Here is an 8,936-nt window from a genome sequence, read left to right on the forward strand (position 1 = left end):
AGAAACTGCAGGACTCAATTGAAAAGTGTTCTGCAAAACATCTGTCGTGGACCCTTTCAAATAACAATGAAACGAGAAGATAGAAAAACAACAACAACCAAAAAAATAGATTAGTGCCTGGGGATGTCCTCTGGAATACAGAAGACCAAATTGACATGAAAATTAAATACAATCCATGTTCCATTATTGGTTCTTGGATTGGTGAAATTAAACATCATAAGATTGATTTGGGGAAGAACTTAGAAAACTTGAGTACAGATTGCATTTTAAACAGTAGCGCTCTGTTCAGGTCAAGTTTTCTGAATGAGATTCTTGTATTTATTTTGGAGCATGTCTTTGCTCTTAAGAGATAAGACTATGCATTTTGAGGTGAAAATAAAACAAAATGTAGGAAAAAAGTTAAAAATTGGTGACTGGTGAATTTTGTATGGTTATTCATTGTGTAATTTTTCCGGAGAAAAAGTGAACAGAGTTATCAATATGCCAAATGAGAAAAATCAGATCATAGGGGATAAATCACAGAAGTGTAACTTATTAAAAGCCCATCACAATTCAAAAACTTAAATACCCCTTTTTCTATAGGGCAGGGGAGAAAAGAATATTTCAGAGGAATGATAAATGAGACTCTTATGGGGAGCTTGATGGGTTTGGAAACTGTACACTCTGCTGAGACAAAGTCCATTGGGGCCACAGAACAGAAGATGGATTGTAAGGCTTTTCTTAGACTGAAAATAAAAGGATAATGGTATGTGACAATGTCTTCTCAGGTGTGTTGAGGGACTTTAATCTTTCTTCTTATGATATAAGTTTAGTTAATAAATCCCAGAGAGGGGACTGTAGAAAATTCTTTCTTCTTGGTGGGTCTGTACTTTGGGCAAATAAGAGAATCCTGCAAAAAGTTTCTTCCTGCACCTTGATTCTAAGGGACCTTGATTCCAAGATTCCAAGGCTGATTCTATAAGGTCTTTTAATTTCCTTTAGATCAAATTGCTCAGTGTGAAACATACGTGTGTGTATATACTATATATTATATGTGTATATTATAAAAGTATTCTTTACTTTTGTGTATGTTCTCTGAGTTCTAATAGTAATCTTTCCTCTGGTTTTCTTTCACTCAATGTAGTGTTTTTTAAATTCACTCATTCTTTTCTTTATATTCACTTTGTTCCTTATTTATTCAAAGTATTCCCTTGTATGGGAATCAACACAAATCATTACCATATATATAACTTTTATATCTAGCATCTATCTCTCCTTTGTACAGATAAACAGTCAAAAGGAATAAAACTGAAGCTTGGAGAGGGATCACCAGATTCCAAAATGGATGTAAGCATTATATAGGTAGGATATATGCTGAATTGGAGTAGGGGAGCAGTGCCACCTTACATAAGTTAGGACCACAGGCTCAGAGGACTCAGGCCATCTAGATGAAGTGTCCACATGTTGCTGGGGAGACAGGTCTTGGCTCCATCCTTAGGTAACTGGTGGTGTTGAACTTCTTGCTTTTGCTGAAGTCTATTACCTTTTGTTTTCTTGAGTTTTTTTCCTGTAGTTCTTGAAGAAAACATGCAGTATTGTTGTATCTATGTTCATCTTTGTGACCATTTCATTTTTCATGCTGGGGTCTGGGTGTTGTTTTCTTTCTCTTTGTGAATGATTCCAGTCCTTGCCTTTAGGGAGGCCCACAGAGCCTGATATCTTCTCATTCAGATAAGTTTCTGTTTAGCTACAGTGGCAAGCCAATTTTTGTATCTTTGTTGGCACTTTTCAAAATGAAATGTAGGAACAATCACAATGATTTTCTTATGTCACATTAAAGTATTTAATGAAAATAGAATGAGTCTGGAACAAATTTCTTCGTCATTCAATAAGTTATCGATTGATTGTCTCCTGTCTGCTATACATTTTTCTATACAGTTGGATAGATCAAAAAATAAAGCAGACAAAATACTCACCTTTGTGGAACTTCTATTCTTTCTCCTTATTTCTGAGCTCCCTTGTTTGTTAAATGGGTGAGAATGGGTGATGGCAATAAGGGTTGGACTAATGTCACTCATGCTTGAAACACTATCATTTCAGATACATGAATTTATTTGATTTAAATATATTTGATATATTGGCTAATCTCTTTCTCCTAGTCTCCTATAAAAAATAGTATATAACAAACACACTTATACACACCCACAATAGAACATCATTCTGTCATTCTGTCAGCTCCACTTTTTATCTTATTATGGACCAAATGAGTGTACCAGTCAGCTATTTATTTCTTTAAACATATGCTAAGCTGTGAGTTCACTTTGGTTTTCTTTTTCAAGATTATTAAGAAAAGTAATCTATTTTAGGAAAAAGTAAAGTATTCTTTACCTTGTCTACTTTTCCAGTGCCTGTAGTCTCAAACTTGTCTGTCTAAATCTAAAAAGAAATAGCATCACTATTAATGGCCATGTATTACCCCCTAAGAGAAAATAAAATACAAGATTATAATTCAAAGCCAAGTGCAATAGTAATATCCAAAGATGAATATTTTTATACATTTACATATTTGTTAATTCAACAGAATGGAACTTTTTATTAAAGCACATTAAAATTAACAGGAAATACTTGTGCTTGAATAACACAAATTTACTTGTCTGTATAACTTGTACTGGGCCAGAATAAATACACTTTCCTAGGCATTGCATATTGATGCTCAACTTTGTTCATGCCCTGAGTCCAAGTGCAAGGGTCAGATAAAAAGTTTATTTCTCTGTGCACTCCTTTTATTCCATCCTTTCCATCTATCAATAGTAATGAGTTTTTTTTTTTCCTCTTGGTGCTACTAGTATTAGAGTGGTGGATAATATTAATGCAGAACTCCTTCAGTTCTCATTGGATTCAGGTTTTTAATTTAATTATCCACTATTTGTTTGTTCTTCTTCTTCTTTTTACTTATACCTGACAGTAGAATCTATTTTGATATAGGAATACAAGCACAGAACATATCTTATTCTAATTAAGACTCCAGTGCGGTTGTACATGATGTGAAGATTCACTGTGGTGTATTCATATATGTACATAGGAAAGTTAGGTCAGATTTATTCCACTGTGTTTTTTTATTATGTAGGTATGTGGGGTGGGGACATGCAGGAGAGAGGAAGGAACTTGAAATTTTATCTTACATCTTGTGCTTGCTACTCAAATTAGCCATCATGATCAGGGAAAGCAAAAGGCAAGAAAGTGTGAGCTTCCATGTTTATTTTTATGAGATATTGTAGAAAGTTATCAAACTTGTGTTAGCAAAGGAACAAGAGTTAAAAGTGAATGGGGTCTTGAGCTTTCATGTCAATGGAGACAATGTGTGGAAAATGGAGGGGATTTCCTAACTTGTGTTGAAAGTTGAAATTTAAATTTACTAAAGCCAGTAATAAGGTAGTGGTGAAGAGGTTTTTTTTTAATTAATTGTTTCAGATATACATGACAGTAGAGTATATTTTGACATATTATAGATACATGGAGTACGATTTATTATAATGAGGAACCCATTCCTGTGGTTGTACATGATGTAGAGTTTCACTGGTGGTGTATTCATACATGGATACAGGAAATTTATTCATATATGAATATAGGAAATCTATTGTCTTTCTTATTTCCATCCCTCCCTTCCCTTCATTCCCCTTTTTCTAATCAAGTAAACTTCCATTCTCCCTACCCCCTTATTATGTGTTAGTATCCAAATATCAGAAAAAACATCTGGACTTTGTTTTTTTGGGCTGGATTGGCTTATTTCACTAGAATGATAGTCTCCAGTTCCATCCATTCATCAGCAAAGGCCATAATTTCATTCTTCTTTATGGCTGAGTAGCATTCCATTGTATATATGCATCACATTTTCTTTATCCATTCACCTGTTGAAGGACTCCTAGGTTGGTTCTATGGTCTAGCTATTGTGAGTTGAGCTGCTATAAACATTAATGTGGCTGCATCACTGTAGTATGTGGATTTTAAGTCCTTTGGGTATATATTGAGGAGTGGGATAACTCAGTCAAATGGTGGTACTACTCCAAGTTTTTTGAGGAATCTCCATATTGCTTTCCATAGTGGTTACACCAATTTGCAGTCCCACCAGCAATATGCGAGAACCCATTTTCCCACATCTTCACCAACATTTATTGTCACTACTAGAATATTTATTTTAAAACTCATTCAAAAGTCATAATTATATTTTTATATATTATAGATACATGAAGTATAATTTGCATTCTTGTGGTTGTACATGATGTGGAGTTACACTGGTCATGTATTCATATAAGATATAGGAAAGTTATGTTCAATTTATTCGTCTGTTTTTCTATTCCCATTTCTTTCCCTTCCCTCCATTTCCCTTTGTTTAATCCAATGAACTTTCTTCTTCACTCCCCCTCTCACTTGTATGCTTGATAATTGCCATTCTGATTGAAGTAAGATGGAATCTCAGTGTAGTTTTAATTTGCGTTTCTCCAATTCCTAGAGATGTCAATTTTTTTTCATGTATTTATTGACAACTCTTATTTTGTCTTCTGTGAAGTGCCTGTTCAGTTCCTTTGTCCATTTATTGAGTGGGTTATTTGTTTTTTGGGTCTTAAGTTTTTTTGAGTTCTTTGTTTATCCTGGAGATTAACACTCCATCTGAGATGCAGGTGGCAAAGATATTCTCCCATTCTGTAGGTCTCCCTTCACCTTCTTGATTGTTTCCTTTGATGTGAAGAAGCTTTTCAGTTTGATACCATCCCGTTTATTGAATCCTAATTTTACTTCTTGTGCTTTAGGATCTTGGTGAGGAATTCAGTTCCTAAGCTGACATAATGGAGAGTTGGATCTACTTTTTTAAAATATTTTTTTAGTTGTAGATAAACACACAGTATCTTTATTTTACTTTTTTGTGGTTCTGAGGATTGAACCCAGTACCTCACATATGCAAGGCAAGCACTTTTTACCACTAAGCTACAGCCCCAGCCCTGAGCCTATTTTTTATTCTAGTAGATGAAGGGTCTGTGGGCTAATGCCTAGTTTTTTGATTCACTTTGAGTGGAGTTTTGTTTAGGGTGAGAGATAGGGGTTCAATTTCATTCTACTACATATTGATTCCAGTTTTCCTAGCACCATTTGTTGAAGAGCCTATCTTTTCTCCAATGTATGTTTATGACACCTTTGTTTAGTATGAGATAACTGTATTTATGTCGGTTTGTGTCTGTGTCTTTATGTTTGTTTTTTGTGCCAATGCCATGCTGATTTTATTACTAGAGCTGCATAGTGTGTTTTATGGTCTGGTATTGTGAGGCATCCTCTTCACTTTTCCCTCTAAGGATTGCTTTGTCTATTCTGGACCTCTTATTTTTCCAAATGAATTTCAGCACTATTTTTTCTGTCTCTATGAAGAACATCCTGGGAATTTTAATAGACATTGCATTTATATAATTTATACAGTGCCTTTGGTAGTATGGCCATTTGGACAATACTACTAATTCTGCCTATTTAGGAACATAGGAGATCTTTCCATCCTCTAATCTCTTGTTCAATTTCTTTCTTTACTGTTCTGTAGTTTTCACTGTACAGGCCTTTTACTTCTTTTGTTGGATTGATTCTCAAGTATTTTATTTTATTTTTTAAGTCTACTGTAAATGGAATAGTTTTCTTAATTTCTCTTTCAGCTTTTTCATCATTGATGTATAGGAACACAATTGATTTGTGAGTATTAACTTTATATCCTGCTCCTTTGCTGAATTCCTTTATGAGTTCTAGAAGCTTCCTGGTGAAATTTTTTGGGTCTTCTAAATATAGAAGCATTTCCTAGGAAAATATGGATAGTTTGAGCTCCTTTTTTCCCTATTTTTTGTCTAATTGCTCTAGCTAGGGTTTCAATGACTATGTTGAATAGCAGTGGTGAAATAGGGCATCCCTGTCTTGTTCCAGATTTTAGAGGGAAAATCTTTTCCCATTTAGAATATTGTTTGCTTTGGGTTTAGCATATACAACTTTGACAATGTTGAGGTATATTCCTACTATTCCTAGTATTTCTAGTGCTTTGAGCATGAATCAATGCTATATTTTATCAAATGCTTTTTCTGAATCTGTTGAGATAATCATGTGATTCTTGTTTTTAAGTCTATTGATGTGATGAATTATGTTTATTGATTTCCATATGTTTAATCAACCTTGCATCCCTGGGATGAACCCTACTTAATCATGATGCACTATCTTTTAATATGTTTTCATATGTAATTTGCTTTCATTAAGAATTAGTACTTTATTAAGAATTTTTGCATCTATGTTCATCAGGGATAATGGTATGAAATTTTCTTTCCTTGATGTGTCTTTGTCTGGTACTACGATGATACTACTAGCTTTGTAGAATGAGTTTGAAAGGGTTCCCTCTTTTTTTATACCATGGAATAATTTGAGGATTGGTGGTATTTCTTCTTTGAAGTTTTTGTAGAACTCAACTGAGAATTCATCTGCTTCTGGACTTTTCTTTGTTGGTAGGCTTTGATGGCATCTTCAAATTTCATTGCTTAAAATTGATCTGTTTAGATTTTCTCTGTCTCTAAATAAAATACAAAAAAAGGGCTGGGGATGTGGCTCAGCAGTTGAGCACCCCTGAATTCACTCCCTAGGACCCTCCAAAAAAATTCTATGTCCTCCTACTTCAATTTGTGTAGGTCACATGTCTCTAGAAATTTGTTGATGCCTTCAAGGTTTTCTATCTTATGGAGTATAAATTTTCAAAATAGTTTCTGATTGCCATCTTTATATCAGGTATGTTAGTTGTGACATTTTCTTTTTCATCACTAATTTTTATAATTTGAGTTTATTTTTTCCTTTTTTGTTCATTACCATGGTTAAGGATTTGTCAATTTTACTTATTTTTTCAAAGAATAAACTTTTTGTTTTGTTGATTTTTTTGAATCGCTTTTGGTTTAATTTTAATTATTTCAGCTCTAATTTTAATTACTTCCTGTCTTCTAATGCTTTGGGTGTTGGTTTCTTCTCCTTTTTCTAGGGCTTTGAGATGCAAAGTTAGGTTATTTATTTGTTGTCTATTGTTTTAATGAATGAGCTCAACACAATGAACTTTCTTCTTAGAACTATCTTCCTAGTGTCCCAGAGATTTTGACATATTTTGTTGTTACTTTCATTTACCTCTGAGTATTTTTTTTATTTTTAGATCATTCCTGATTTCTTCAGCTATCCACTGGTCATTCAATAGTATATTATTTAGTCTCCAGGTGTTAGAGTAGCTTCTATTTTTTTTTTAATCATTCACTTCTAATTTCATTTCATTATGATCTGATAGAATGCAAGTTATCATCTTTATTTTTTTTGCATTTGCTGAGTTGTTTTGTGGCCTAACATATGGTCTATTTTAGAGAAGGATCCATGTGCTGCTGAGAAAAAAGTGTATTTCATCATTGATAGATAAAATATTTTATATAAGTTAAGTCTAAATTATTAATTGTATTTTTTTTAGTTTTACAACTTCTTTTTTAAGCTTCTGTTTGGAGGACATACTCAGTGTGAGAGAGGTATGTTAAAGTCACCCAGTATTAATGTGTTATGATCAATTTGATTCTCAAAATTGAGATCTGATATATGCAGATATCTATTATTTGGAGCATAAATATTTGTCATTCTTTGTTGAATGGCAATTTCTCTGAATATTTTAAGTCAGCTCACCTCCCTGGCCCTGCTGGTTCATGGTGGGAGACTGCCCTCCAGGAAGTTCCCCTGGGTTTCACTCATGGGGTGAAGGAGTTAATCTTTGTTCCCCCAAGTCACTCGTGGACCCTGTTTTCTGGTCTCAGTTTTAGTCTCCAAAATCAGTGGATTCCTCCTCTGCCCTTTAGAGTTCCAGCCCAGGGTCTCTCCTATCCAGTCCTTCAAGTGGCCAGTCTGGAAGGGTAGATTTCCTTGTGATGAACCCAGTCTAATTCCATTCTAAGATTGGGGGCCATCTTGTCACAAAGTCATGAAAAGTTGATTTCTGTTTTACTATAAATGACTGAGATTTCTGAACTTGTTTGGAATTCCTGCCTGTGTTCTGAACTCATCTGTGCCTGGCTCTCCTTGATCATATAACAACCCTCCCTAAAAACTTAGTGGCCCCTCATAAAATTCTGGCTCTCCTTAACCAGATAACAACCTTTCCTAAAATCTCAGCAGAACTTCAGAAATTCTGATGTTAAAATCTCAATTTACTCCCTACCTTGAAATGTTAAGCCATGTAGATTATTAACCTGCTATCTGCCTTTGTATTATGCTTGCCAGAATCCTGTTAGCTGTAAGTTCCCAAGACATCCCCCTTTGTAACTCTTTGTGCTATAAAACTTTTTACCTAGAGGCTGGGCTGTGGATGTCTAGCCCAGCATTGGGCTGTGGATGTCTAGCCCAGCATTGGGAGAGACAGTTGCTGGTCAGCTTTTGTGTACACAATACAAGCTTGCTTTAATTTGATTTAAAATTGGAGTTGGTGATCTTTTCTTTGCGTTGTGGCTCAGCATTCAAGCCCGCATTCCCATGTATAAACCTCTCTCCACTTTTGACTTTTTCCTGGTCACTTAAGTTCATCACTTAGGTTCATTCTATGTTGTGTAGGTTTACCAGGCCTTTATTTGGGGCCATGCTCAGATACAGGGAAATCATGTCCCTGAGCTGCTGGCCCCTGCTTCAAAATGGTTCCTTCTTCCATCCTCCCTGGCAGCCTGGAGAGATTCAGCCTCTTTCCCACACCAGGACATTGGGCAGCACAGCTTCCTGGTTAGTCCAGCAGTGTCTTTGATCTCTGATCTGTCCATACCCAAGACGTGCCTCCGGACTCCTAGATATGCAGGTTCCTTTCATTGATTTATTCTTCCACCATTTTTGCTTGTGCGGTGGGGAGTGGGGAATCACATCTGGGGATTTCTCTTTATTTTGTTATA

This window comes from Callospermophilus lateralis, chromosome 8 (genome assembly GCF_048772815.1).
Source record: "Callospermophilus lateralis isolate mCalLat2 chromosome 8, mCalLat2.hap1, whole genome shotgun sequence".
Classification (NCBI taxonomy): domain Eukaryota; kingdom Metazoa; phylum Chordata; class Mammalia; order Rodentia; family Sciuridae; genus Callospermophilus; species Callospermophilus lateralis.